At 36.9% G+C, this 13550-nt stretch overlaps 1 protein-coding gene across 8 annotated transcripts in view; it reads left to right on the forward strand.

Moving 5' to 3' along the window:
• The first annotated feature begins 659 nt into the window (after window positions 1–659).
• The window catches only part of LOC5566232 (transmembrane protein 184B), a 97010-nt gene continuing 84119 nt past the window's right edge, over window positions 660–13550 (forward strand). For 4 of the 8 annotated variants that reach the window (XR_002499665.1, XM_021841153.1, XM_021841150.1 and 1 more), the window contains exon 1: window positions 660–775. The gene's annotated coding sequence lies outside the window, so the exon portion shown is untranslated. Of the gene's footprint in view, window positions 776–1294; window positions 1362–13550 lie in introns of all 8 variants that reach the window. The other 4 variants (XM_021841154.1, XM_021841151.1, XM_021841156.1 and 1 more) reach the window with 3 other exon arrangements.

A 13550-nucleotide genomic window follows, 5' to 3' on the forward strand; every position in this document is an offset into this window, starting at 1 on the left:
GCGTGACAGCTCACACAAAAAAAAATGGGTGGGGAAGGTGGTTAATGTCAAGGTTGGGGTTTGTTCATAAATTTCATAACGCGAAAAATGGCCATTTTGGACACCAACCCAACCCCTCGTAACACATTTTGTATGAATATTATACAATTTTTGTATGACCTGTAATTTCAAAGTGATAGATCTCAGTCCTCATAGATCATATTGATCCGGAAAAGTATCACCATATGAGCTGACATGCAGAAAGTATGCTGATACTTTTTCAGATGCATCAGTGAAATACCAACCGATTATCTTCAATTCGAAATTGCGATATGATTTAGCAACATTCATCAACGACACGTACAAATTTCAATGACGGACTACTTCGCCCCAACCTTCCAGTTGTCGTGGGATTTGTCACCGTCAAAACCACCACGCTGCTGTTGTGAACGGAAAGCGAGCTTTTTCAACAGTGTTGTGTATACAAAATACAGCGCGGCGACTGAAGTGTTGAAACAATGGGTAGTTTATATTACACGACTTTAAAAGTGAGTGCGTTCAATGCCGCTTCAGACCTCTTCGCAGACTGTCATTTATATCTCTTTTTTATTTTCTCTTTTTGTGTTCCTTTTCTTGTTTTTTTCACCAGACCAGTCTCGCAGACGTCGCTTTTTTGCCTTTTTGACGGTTCGCATCATCCATTCGAGTACGGGACGTCGTCATCGTTGCATCCTTTGTGTCTGTAGTGCGTGGTTTCGTCGATTGCGAATAAGAGTTTTCCTTCATTTTCCCACAGGTAAAAATTGATATTGAAAATTCATAGTGCAAAGCAAGTGTATTCGTCGACTGGTTGAAATCAAGTTCTAAGCCGAGATTTTTGAAGGGAGTGGTGCTGTGAAACTGTTGTTTCCTGAGGACTCTGTTTAGGGAAAGTTTTTCGGATGTTCCAGCTGCTGAAGTGAAGAAACAAGAATCTGATTTTTTTTTTCCATTTCGTGGTCTTGCGCGAAAGTGTGTTGGCCACTGTATGTAATGGTATTTTATGGTGTGAAGCGCAGGAAAATCTGTCTTACATGAATTCCATACGGAAGAGATAATAATTCGAACTGGAGATTATTAATCGTGCTGTTGATTTTTGGCCTGCGGGAGGATTTGGAAGTTCAGGTGCAGTGAAAAAAATGTCCACCGTCGTCGCATACTGCGATCCTTACGGTTATTTCTGATAGACGTCACAAAGTGTTGTGTGGGTGAAAGGGGGAGGAGAAGTGAAATACACAACGTCAAAATCAATAACACGCAAGGATTTTCCTCCCAGGATATTTGTCTCCAGATGGTGTAATAATTCGCGGGTTCCTTAGCTGAAGTTCGTCCGTCCCAATTAGGTAAGTGGACCAATTTTATCATCTGATGCCGTTCGTTGCAAAGGTTTGCGTTTTATGTTTTATGAACGATCATTTCGAGTGGTACAAATCGTGTTTGAAACAACTTTTTCTTTTACGCTCTAGAAGCGAGCTAATGCCTTCGCTGCTGCTGCTGCAATGCAAAAGGCATAAGCTGCTTCGAAATCACCTTGAGGGAATCAGTTCAAACCGCAGCAGAGCGAGGTACGTCTTCTCATTGAGCACTATACAGCAGTATGACGACAACGAGTGGGGAGGAGGGAAATACCGAAGTATTAAAGTCGTCAAGTTTAAGTTGTAGAAGTATATCTTGGCACTGAAAAGTGTGTCCGATAGTATAGAGGACAGTATGTTGTTCCAATATCTCTGTACTATCTGCGCTAATGCTTACAGTCATGCGATGAAGTGATTGCTCTTAAGGCCCAAGAATCCATCATACAACTATCAGCAATTATTAAATATTAAAATCCAGTTTTGTGTCTTAAAATTGAAAAAAAAAAACATCAAGAAAAATATGTCATTGGATTCCAATGTATTGCAATGATAGATTTTCATAATCATTGCTTTGGTTTCGAGCAAATAAAAAACATTTTTGAAAATTTTTAAAACTGTTTGTAATGAAACAACATTAAGTTTAATCAAAACACAAGTAGATGTCCCTTTGTAGGAGTACATATAATAATCTGCTTATGCCAACGAACACAACCACTGCAAGGAAGACTCTGCTAAACTACGGAGTAGCTGTTTGGAACGCTCTTCCTGTCGATATTAAAACGAAACCATCTGTTTCTACCTTCAAATCTGCCCTACGAGCACTATAGTGCTTATAAACGCAGACCCATATTTGCTGGATTTCCTATTCACATGGGACAATTATGCGTTTATGGGCAGTATATTGTTTCATCAATAATTTCCAATTAGCAATCACTGAAAATTGTTATTTACTAGTTCTCCAATATGTAGTTTTCATTTTGTGACTTCCTTGACCCGATAAAAACGTTAAAGCTGGTTATCGTAAGATTAATAAATACATTTACAATTTATAACAAAACATCGACCTTTAAAATACGGTGAGTTTATCAAACCTATGACTTTAATCAGCTTTTATAAAAATCCTGTCAAAAATTGATTGAATGCATATAACAAACCATTAATTCAATATTTTCATCTCAAGCATCATGTTACTTTTAAAGCATCTTTGGTTTTATAGTGGTTTTTGAAACTGACCCAAAATCAAAAATTGCACATTAAAAGTAAATTAATTAACTCATTACGCGTGGTAAAGATGGACAAATTATGGGTGAAATTATGAAAAAAATCCACGTGCTCGGCTGGGATAAAAAAAAACGCTCAATATAAGCGTCAATTTACATTAAAAGTACTTTAAGCACAACATTTTACTATGGATTGACAGTGATTTCGCACCCTGTTATATGAACGCTTATTCATAGTTATGGAAGATTCAACGCTTCAACCTCGTTTTACGACCGTCAGTGTTAGATTAACGAATGCATCTGTCGTCTAAATTAGATTAGAAATGAGTGGTCCTTCAATTGCATTATTTAGAACCAATGTTTATCAACAATATTGTTATCTTTTTTTTTCAAATGGAAGTCCTTCTGACTTGTTTGTTTCGTTTTGAATTTTGAATTTCTGCTCTAATCATAAGTTTTTGCTTAATCTAGATTCTAGAATAACGCCCTAAAAGCCATTGGTAACGCGGTGTGTAGCTCGTTGTTTCTGATCAATAATAGCTGTGTTCAATGACTTTGATCGAACTTGCTCGGGGTTGGTTGTACTAGCTCGTATTTTTTGTCAACAAATAACTGTCAAAGCTACTTCGAGCAACTCCAAGCTGCTTTCTCAATGAACGCTCTTTTTACTCTTTTTACTAATTTACCGGAATTCCACGTGAAAAAAAAATTCGCGCACTTAACAATCCGTATCGCTTCGGAATTTTGCTTTTTTTTTTTCAATGTTTACGTTTTTAAACGTCAAAAACACGAGCTACTGCGAGCTGGTTGAACTAGCTTGGACTCTAGCTTCCAACCTGTTTCGAGCGACTCGGAGTTGGTTGGACTCGGCTCAATGAACACAAACCCGAGCGACTCGAAGTAGGTTGGAGTGGCTCAATGAACACCAAAAGCTGACTCGCAAGTGATTGCAACCAAGTTCGAGCAGCTCGTTGAACACAGCTAATAATGAATAAGCATCGAAATCAACACTACGGGCAGCTAGAGGATGATCCTTTCTGCACCATCCCAATGAGCCACACATATGGTTACCAATGACTTTTAGGGCGAGATAATAAGTTATGCAATAAACTGTTTATTTCATTTATTCCTAATTTAACCCTTACTCAGCCAACATACTTTGCACATGCTGAAAAACACACTAAAATGTGCATTACTCATTTTTCTAAATAAATTATGTTGAAATTTCCAGAAGTTTCAGAAAAAACTCTTCAAGTTTATGGCCCGGAAAACGTGAGAATATTATTTTGGAGTGTCTTGGGGTAATACAATTGGCCAAATCATCCATTCCACAGATATCTCAACACCTTGATGAGCTAGAAAGTTGGTGTCTTCGGCAAAGTTGTTAAGCAGATCAAGTGCTATCTGACAGTAAATCTAAATGGGTATTTATCCGCTGGGGTGGCGCTATTAACAAATTTCGTTCGTGGCGACATTTAGGGGGTCCACGGAACTATTTTACATCAGGGTTTTTTTTATGAATAAATGTGTGGAATTTCTTATTATGACTGAGCGTTAAATTTTTGATCTTTCAAAAAAAAAAAAAAACAAAAATTGTCCACACAGTTATTGATAAAATACTTGCAACATCAATGATATCAATAAAATATGACAGACCTAATATTACCTCACTGGCTTTCAGCGTTTTTTTTTCAGTGCAAACTGGCAATTAGAACCAACATCATTCCAATCGAAGGAAACATATTTGTATTATTTTTTGGAAGATCCTGGTAAGATCCACAAAAAAGTTTTCCGAATATCCCAAAAAATAGACCTAATCGAATATATTCGAAATTTTTCACTCAAACGAATCTTTGTCACATCCTTACACGGTTAAAATATCATCTAGTCCAGTTTTTCTGAACACCGATCAACTGAAGTAATAATTCTTAAAAGATTTTTGCAAAGATTCTACAGACCTCTGCAAAGGTTTTTGAAGATTAAGCTCTAAAAAGGTTGGGAACCACTGAGCTTAGAAGGTTGGTGTCTTCGGTAAAGCTGGCAGTTATTTCGAATCATTGTGCATTTATCCGCTAGGTGGTGCTGTTAATTTTGTTCAATAATCAATATTTTAAGATCCTGATGAGCTAAAAGGTTTGTGTCTCTGGCAAAAATGTTCAGCGGTTCCACGGCGATCTGGCAATGACAAACCTGATTGGGAATTCATCAGATAGGTGGCGCTAGTAACACATTTCCTTCGATCTTCTATATCTTAAGACCCTGATGAGTTATGTCGAATTCGTTTTTGAACCTAAGTTGGAACTGGCGCAACCCGTTCTGAATCACAGTTTCAACCCCAACCCGATTCAGGTTCGACCGAACTACAATTTATTTGACATTGGTTTGTTTATGTGTCGATCACCGACCCAGTTCCTAAAAACGAAAACGACATTAGAAAGTTGGTGTCTTTGGAAAAGTTGTTCATTATACCGAGGGCTATCAGTAATAAACCTGATTGCGAATTATCCGATGGGTAGCACTTGTTACAAATTTCGTTTAATCGTTCATCTGCGGCGATCTGACTGCAAAACATCTTTTTGAGAAAACAAACATCAATTGTTCATGAATCTGCTATATCTCGAGGTCTTGATGAGGTATAGTCTGGTGTTTAAGACAAAGTTATCCATCAACACAAAGTACGGCTGACAGTGAAAAAATCTGAATGAGAATTCATCCGCTAGGTGGCGCCAGTACCAATCTTACTTCATTCTTTTATAGATTGAGTTTCTGATAAACAGGACAAGGTATATATGGCGGTGCAAAAATCTGATTGTGAATCAATCCGCTAGAAGGTTATTTTCTACATTAAATATGTCAAGACTGCTAAGATATACCTGATACTGCAAATTAAAAAAAAAAACAATTTGATGGTAAGATTGTTGCTACTCTATTGAGGATTGATGTGTTTGACGAAGATACCAATCTTCCGGCACATAAGTCTCTTGAGATGGAGAAGTTTACAAAACTAGAACCACTTAGCGTTATATTTTTCCCCGCCCTTGATGGCTTTTTGATCATTTGAATTACTTTGCCGCAGACTAACTTATCAGGATCTCGAGATAAAAAAAAATCAAAAGAATTTGTCACTAGCACGACCTTACATATAAACTCTTAATCAGATTTGTTACTGCCAGATGGCTATTGATCTGATGAACAACTTTATCCAAGATACCGACATTCTAGCTCATCATGGTTTCGAGATACAAACGGATAAAGATTTCTAGAACGGTAATTTTTATTAAATTTTAGATGTTTTACTGCCAGATAACCTTTGATCTGCTGAACAATTTTTGTCGCAGACATCAACCATCTAATATCAAGATAATAAAAACAAAAGAAAAATTTTTACTAGCGTCACCTAGCGGATGAATTCTCAGATAAGATTTATAAATGCCAGATAGTCCTTGATCTGCTGAATCTCTTTGTCGAAGACACCAACCTTCTAGCTCAATGGTTCCCAAACTTTTCGGATGCGCGACTCACTTAATCGTAAGGCGTATTCTTTGCGACCCATTATTGAAAAATCATGATCCAATTTGGCAGGAACTTTTAAGGTATTATAAAACGAAGCCAAACTTTGAATTTTCAAGTGCACTAGACTGGAGAATCTGACAACAGTTCGCGTTGGAAATCAATCAAATTGCTTGCTGGCTGGTGCTGACCAACGGGATAAATTTTCAACGCGGAGCGCTGTTCGGTTCTCAAGTCTTGTGCTCTCAAAAATTGGAGGTGTGGCTTCGTTCTATAATCACCTTAAGGTCAGGACTTATGTCCATTTAAAATTACAGAGCGTGTAATGCTAACATCATTTTTGAGTTTCCAGTTCACACTTCCAAATAGCTTTCAATGCGCTGAGCAACTTTGCCGAAGACACCAACCTTCTCTCATCAGGGCCCTGAGTTAACCGTTAACCGAGTTAACCCAAGACCATCCGGAAAAACTCCGGAACCACTTAGACCATTTTCCAAAGTTTTCCGCACCATAAACTAGAAGAGTTTTCGGGAAGTTCTGAAAATTTTAACAAAATCCATTAAGAAACAAACAAGATAAGCACATTTTCGTGTGTTTTTCAGGATGGGAAAAGTATGTCGGCTGGATGAAGGTTAACCCCTTGTCTGTTTTCCGGGTCAATAGGATTCTAAAAAACTTTGGCTGTATGGTGCATGGTGCATTCCCAGGAGTTGTTTATTTCGCACATGGATTTTTCAAACACTTATCTTGAAAAATAGTTTTCTAAAATTAAATAATTCGGGGGATCAGAAAATAATGTTTTTTTTTTTTGTGATAGCTCCATCATGCGGTGCAATTCCCAACTAACCAATGGTTAACATAGTAGCCCTTCCCATGTTTCAACTCCTTACCGAAGAAAATATAGTTTTATGTAAAACTGTTTAACTGATATAAGCGTCCAAATTTTCAAATTTCACGTTTTTACCTTTTTTCACAATAACTCCTTTTGATTTTATTTTTTTTTTAATTTTAAAGTGAAACTGAACGATTTTTTTTTTAATCAGCAAATTTAAATCCAAATCGAACATCGGTTGAAATACCGTGAAGTTATTACGATTTAAATTTCGGGATTAATTTGAGTCCATCGCACATACAGAAGGCGAAAAAGCCATCATTAAAATTTGTATGCGTCATCGATGGATATGGCTAATTCATCTCACGATTGCAAATCAATGAAAATTAGTTGAATTTACGCTGACAAAACTGAAAAAGTATCAGCACACTTTAGGCGTGTTAGCACACATAGTGATACTCTTCTGAATCAATATTAGCTACAGTCATCTCTCCCTTACTCGATATTGAAGGGACCATCGAGTTAGGGAAGTATCGAGTTACAGAACACAAAAACAGTGCAACTGCGTTTCCAAGGGACCATCGAGTTAGCCATGAAAACCAACTTTTACTATGGTTCTCTAACTCGATATCGAGATACGGAATATCGAGTAAGGGAGAGTTAACTGTATAATGATTAAATATTATTACTTTGAAATTGTGAGCTGCAAAGTCAACATGGATGCCAAAACGAATAAAGGGCTATTTCGTCTTTATGGGATATTTATCATATTTTTACCTATCGTTCTATCCAATAATTTCTGAAATTAACAGTGACTTTATAGTTTTGAATTGGATGATTTATGGATTCTTTCACCATTTTTCTATTTGGCTTTACATGTAGGAAGGTGTACCGGTATTCGCCATGTACCAGTTATTCGCCATCCCGCCATTATATACTGTTTTACGACATATATGGCTGCCAATTGTTTAGTGTTAAATTGCTTTAAGATGACACGGAAACATTATTGTAAACTGCAAAATTTGCTCAGAAAAAAATAGAAAAAAAAACATTTCCCTTAAAAAATTTCTCCTTTGCACCTGTGTTTCGCCATGGTGTTCCTGATTCGCCACCCTCCATAAGAAATCAACGTAGGTTGCGAATTCAGGAACCGAAATTAAAAACGTGGCGAATATTGGTGCAAGTGGTCCAGTATTCGTCACTCCCATTCTTAATACAAAAACAAAGTTTCTGATTGGTTTTTATATGTTTGAGTATAAATTGAAAGCTTTCGTTTAATGTATTGACAGTAACCAAAGATCTTTTGATTTATGTATAAACAATATGTTTCCTTAGGGTGGCCAAAACTGGGTACACCTCCCCTATTCTGCTTTTACTGACCTCGAATTGAAAAGTGATTACGACTGTCAATTAGGCATTTCACGGCGAAATTCTCTCTCTTTCGCTCTTCAACAAAACTTGAAAACAATGGTGCCAGTACCTGTCCACTTTGGGAAAGAGAGCGATTTCTGATGACGTCATCGTGCAATGGGCAATGTCTCAATAACCTTGAAACCACTAGAACTATGGTACAATGGAGCGCAATTTTTGCATATATTACAAACATAAAAAAACTCCACAAATTTGATTACTAATTTTCTGGCACGTTTTGGTCTTATCTCGCTCTTGAACATGAAATTTGCCATAAATATGTGCGAATAATTTAAATGAATTCATTGTGATAATATGCCGTTTTGAAAAATTCGTTCTTTTTTCTAATGATAACTTCAATGTACGTAATATAAAGTCAGAGAATTTATACTTAGATTTTGAATTGACAACTTGTAAATCACAACTTTTCATATACAAGAATTTAATTTAAAGTTACATCGTAGTCATATCTCAAACCCCCAAAAGCACCAATCTAGAAAACCAGAAAGCCATTCTAGCTGAAAAATTGATCAATTGGTTAATCGATTAAATTTTCGGTGGTATCAGCTGACTTTTTCTGCTGACATGTGGTCTTGATAATGTGAGACCCGGCCGTTCCGATATAGCAACACATCGATTATCGTGCCAAAAAATCGGTATTACGGATGAATGGAAATAACGATACATGGCGATGTAATTTGATTGCCAAATCAACATTTTTTTTGGGGCGAGTAATCCGTCATATGGAACACAAAAAAAATGAAAGAATCCATATATATCCATTTTTTCGACTCCATTTAGTGCCCCAAACAACTGTGCAAAATTGAGGCACGATTTTTCTAAACTTTTAACACTATACGCACAGACAAACCAGACGTAACACTGATGAAATTCCCATCGACCACTCATTTAACGATCATCTCAAATTCGTTATGTTACAAATCTCAGAACCAGAGGCGCGCGCATCGTTTTTTCTTCGCGTTTGACGTTTCACACTACCGCCATCTGCCGGTCTTGTTGCACGAAACACCTTTTCGTGCAACATGCTCACCAGATGATGATGGTGTAAACTGGGCGATGGATTTTGAATAAATTTGTTCTAAGAGTTACGTCTGTTTGTCTGTGCTATACGCTTAAGTGTACTTTAGAATGTGTCAAAACCATTTTACCGTTAAAAGCAAGGTACTAAAACGTCTATAAGCAAATAACAACAAAATAAAAAACGGAACGGTTTTATCTTTCTAGATTTTTGTACGTTCGGAAAAAAGGTGCTGTTTCAATTTTGGCAAATGACCGATTCTGAGCAGAACCTCAAACTGAGATGACATTTTGTATGAAGTCGTTTCGTATTAGGGCGTTTGGTATGCTGAATGTTTCAAATGTGCAAAGGAAACTTTTAAAGGATGGGCATAACCTTGCCGATTGTTGTTTTTACATTGATTAGATTCATGTGATCCATTCATCCATTCATGCATTTATTTGCTATTTGTTGTTGACTAAAATCCCACATGTAGTCCGAAAAACTTCTGCAAATACGTCAAACTAAATTAGCCCAAAAAGGATTTGTTTCTTCAGTAACTTTCTTTGTTATGGTTTAACAAATGAGTTTTCATATGGTTATAATATTTTGCTTACATTACAGTACAAATGAATTTGTAACATTTTTCAAATTTTCTCCCGTAATAATTTTCATCTAAACCTTCATTGTTTTTGGGCAACCTTTAAACCCTCACCGAACTATATTTTCATTATGAAAATTTATTGGCTTTTTTCGGTGAATAACAATACCTATACTCAGAGTGAAAGGGAGTAACGAAAGTAATGAAATGACAAGATGGATAGAATCGCAAGCGAGCGACGAGAGAAATGAATAGAAGTTGAAAATTTGTTTTAACAGAGGGCCATATGTGTGAACAACACAATCGAAACGACAAATCGTTGCCTAACGTCCTGGTCTTGAACGGCTAGATGTTGTAGTGTTGGTCACTACTAACACTAGACAGGAAAACATTTGTCGCCTCGACCTGTTAACTATATTGTTCGGCGTATGTAACAGTTCTATCGATCGTTGGCATATTTTCGGAGATTGATACGAAATTGACGTTACTTATTGTATTTTTTCGCGTCTAATATCGCATACCCCTAATTTGGCCCAAGTGATCATTCGAACTGAAGTTAGATTTCTTTGCCAATTATATTCTACATTTATAAGGTTTAATCACCGCATGACTTTATTATTATGAAAATTTATTGGCTTTTTTCGGTGAATAACAATACCTATACTCAGAGTGAAAGGGAGTAACGAAAGTAATGAAATGACAAGATCGATAGAATCGCAAGCGAGCGACGAGAGAAATAATAGAAGTTGAAAAATTTGTTTTTAACAGAGGGCCATATGTGTGAACAACACAATCTAAAACGACAAATCGTTGCCTAACGTCCTGGTCTTGAACGGCTAGATGTTGTAGTGTTGGTCACTACTAACACTAGACAGGCAAACATTTGTCGCCTCGACCTGTTAACTATATTGTTCGGCGTATGTAACAGTTCTATCGATCGTTGGCATATTTTCGGAGATACCTTAAAAAATGAACTATATATTTGTCATAAGGATGGTAGAAAAGATATGAAAGATTGAATTTTTTAAACTTTTTCGAATTTTGAACCGCGCTAATCAATCATACAAATCATTCGAATAATCGAAAACTATGATTCCAATGTAATATGGAGTTTTGGCAGTTAATTTACTGATCTCGGACAACTTATTCACAAAACATTCGGCAAACATTATAATCAAGCGTGTTTGTCTGCCATTTGAAATTAATGGTCTTGTACATTTAAATGGGGACCTTCCTTAGCCGAGTGGTTAGAGTCCGCGGCTACAAAGCAAAGCCATACTGAAGGTGTCTGGGTTCGAATCCCGGTCGGTCCAGGATCTTTTCGTAAAGAAAATTTCATTGACTTCCTTGGGCATAGAGTATCATCGTACCCTGCCACACGATATACGAATGCGAAAATGGCAACTTTGGCAAAGCTCTCAGTTAATAACTGTGGAAGAAACAGGCTCTGTCCCAGTGGGGACGTATTGCCAAGAAGAAGAAGAACATTCAAATGTATAAATATGATTTGTCGAATCTCAAATATGATTACCCACACATTTAAATTTTATTCATGTAGAACATTTTTGTTCAAAAAAGTTTGCATAATAAAGAGGTAGTTTGAACGTCTGTTATTCCACCCCATTTTGAGCTCTTGTTGACATTCGATGAAATTTGCAAATGCCACGTGGGCATTTCGGGAGAAGGTAGGATTGATGAAATTTCCACGCTTGTCCACGGGGAGTAGGAGGGGTTGGATGAATCCAAAACAGAGGTTTTAGGTCCACGTGATATATGCGCGGCCCCTAAAGTGAAATGATTTGAGGAAAATTTGACTGTACACACGCCATACAAAGTTTATTTGGAAATTACTATGGAAAACTTCTAAGCAATAGAGTTTATAAACAAAACTGAAATAGGTACCAGCCGAATTCCATAAGTTAACGAAGAGACTGATCTAAGCAGTATACCACTCCTCTCATTTCTTTCGCTTAAGCTTTGGGAATTTCATTAATAATGGATTGTATCAAACCATGAAGTTCGCGCATTATCAATAATTACGTTTACGGTCACTGATCGCCAGTCATATATTTTTTTTGTTTCGACCATCTTCAGGTAGCGAATGTTTGCTACCGAAAAAAAAGTGCACATTTCACTCATCCAGTGATGTTTTCCGCATCAGCAATAACAAGCGTTGTGCAGATTTTTTTTCTCCTGCCATCACCTTGTGCCATCGATACGTGAATGTTTGCCACCGCGAGTTGTAATTTAAAGTAGTTTTTTTTTGCATGGTGCTGCTGTGTTGTGCAACAGTAGCAAAAGGTTTTGTAACATTTTTGTTGCACCAGTTATAATTCGCATGCTAATTAGAACTCTTGCTGTTCTCCATGTTCGAGTGAGTTATTCAGGATCTTAGAAAATCGGCCAGGTAAATATAAAGTAATGTCAGTCAAAGTATTCAGTGCAATTTTGAATTTTGAATTTCGTGAAGGTCGTTAATTATTGGTACCTATTTGCCAAAATCGCCAAATTGAAGTTCAGATCAGAGCTATTGATAGATGATACCGAAACGGAATAGCTATATGCCAGCTTGGAAATTCGGACGAATAGAGTTGAGAAATAATAGAGATGCTAAGTGGACTGCGCATACTTTTGGTATTTGCGTCGTTTTGTGCTTTGGACTACTAAGAAGCGTCACCAAAGTGGTCCACACTTGGTAGAGTATGCCATTAACAACTTCAATACGAGAGGGATTTTATCACCGAACAAGTCAGCAATGATAAATGTACCGTTTTCCCGAAGGTTTATACTTGTGTAGCAGGTAGTTCAGTTTTATCAGCTGGGTATTGAGGTGCTTAATTCGATAACGCATACCAGGTCTTAATCAGTATCTCTCTACTGCCTGTTGTTATCTGTATAGTGATTGCTATTTGCTGTAACTTGTTGATGACTAATAGTAGACACAAGTTGGAAATGTAAAATATAGCGAATTTGTTTGTAGCGGTTTAAAACTAGGAACTCATCAGTACTGAATCATTCTGTAGGTGTTAAAACTGTATTGTCTTTGCCAGTCTGGAGAAAGGAAAAGCAGTATATCATGTTTTATGGTAGTTTTTATATGAAGCATGAGCATGATTTCCATCCGCAGCGGCTACTTTTTATTGCCAGAATAACAATACTTGGTGAAGAAAATACTTTGGAGTTCTTTACTTTTTGAAGGCTGGTTTGCTACTGACAAGAAAGTAATCGCCTGTCTCGATGCGTGGACAATTTCTTTCAAGAAATGGTCAAGAAAATCACATTTCTTTGATCGTAGTACGCAGTTGGGAGGAAATGTCATTTTAAATGGGGCTCTTTGTAGGAAATTTTCTTTACTTTTATTGAGCGAAACAGCATACTTAGCTTGAAGGTTAATTCATAAATTTGTTGTCTTAATGATAGCTTCAAAAGCCGTAAGTCATAAGTCATGCTCTCAGACTACTATGATTTTAAGTACTGGTTTACCACATTTCGACCATCCTGATTAGTTGATGTCCTCATCGATAGTATTATCATCAACATTCAATAATAACACGGAGATAGCCACAACTTCATGTTTCCGGGTGAA

This window comes from Aedes aegypti, chromosome 2, assembly GCF_002204515.2.
Source record: "Aedes aegypti strain LVP_AGWG chromosome 2, AaegL5.0 Primary Assembly, whole genome shotgun sequence".
In the NCBI taxonomy this organism is placed as follows: Eukaryota; Metazoa; Arthropoda; class Insecta; order Diptera; family Culicidae; genus Aedes; species Aedes aegypti.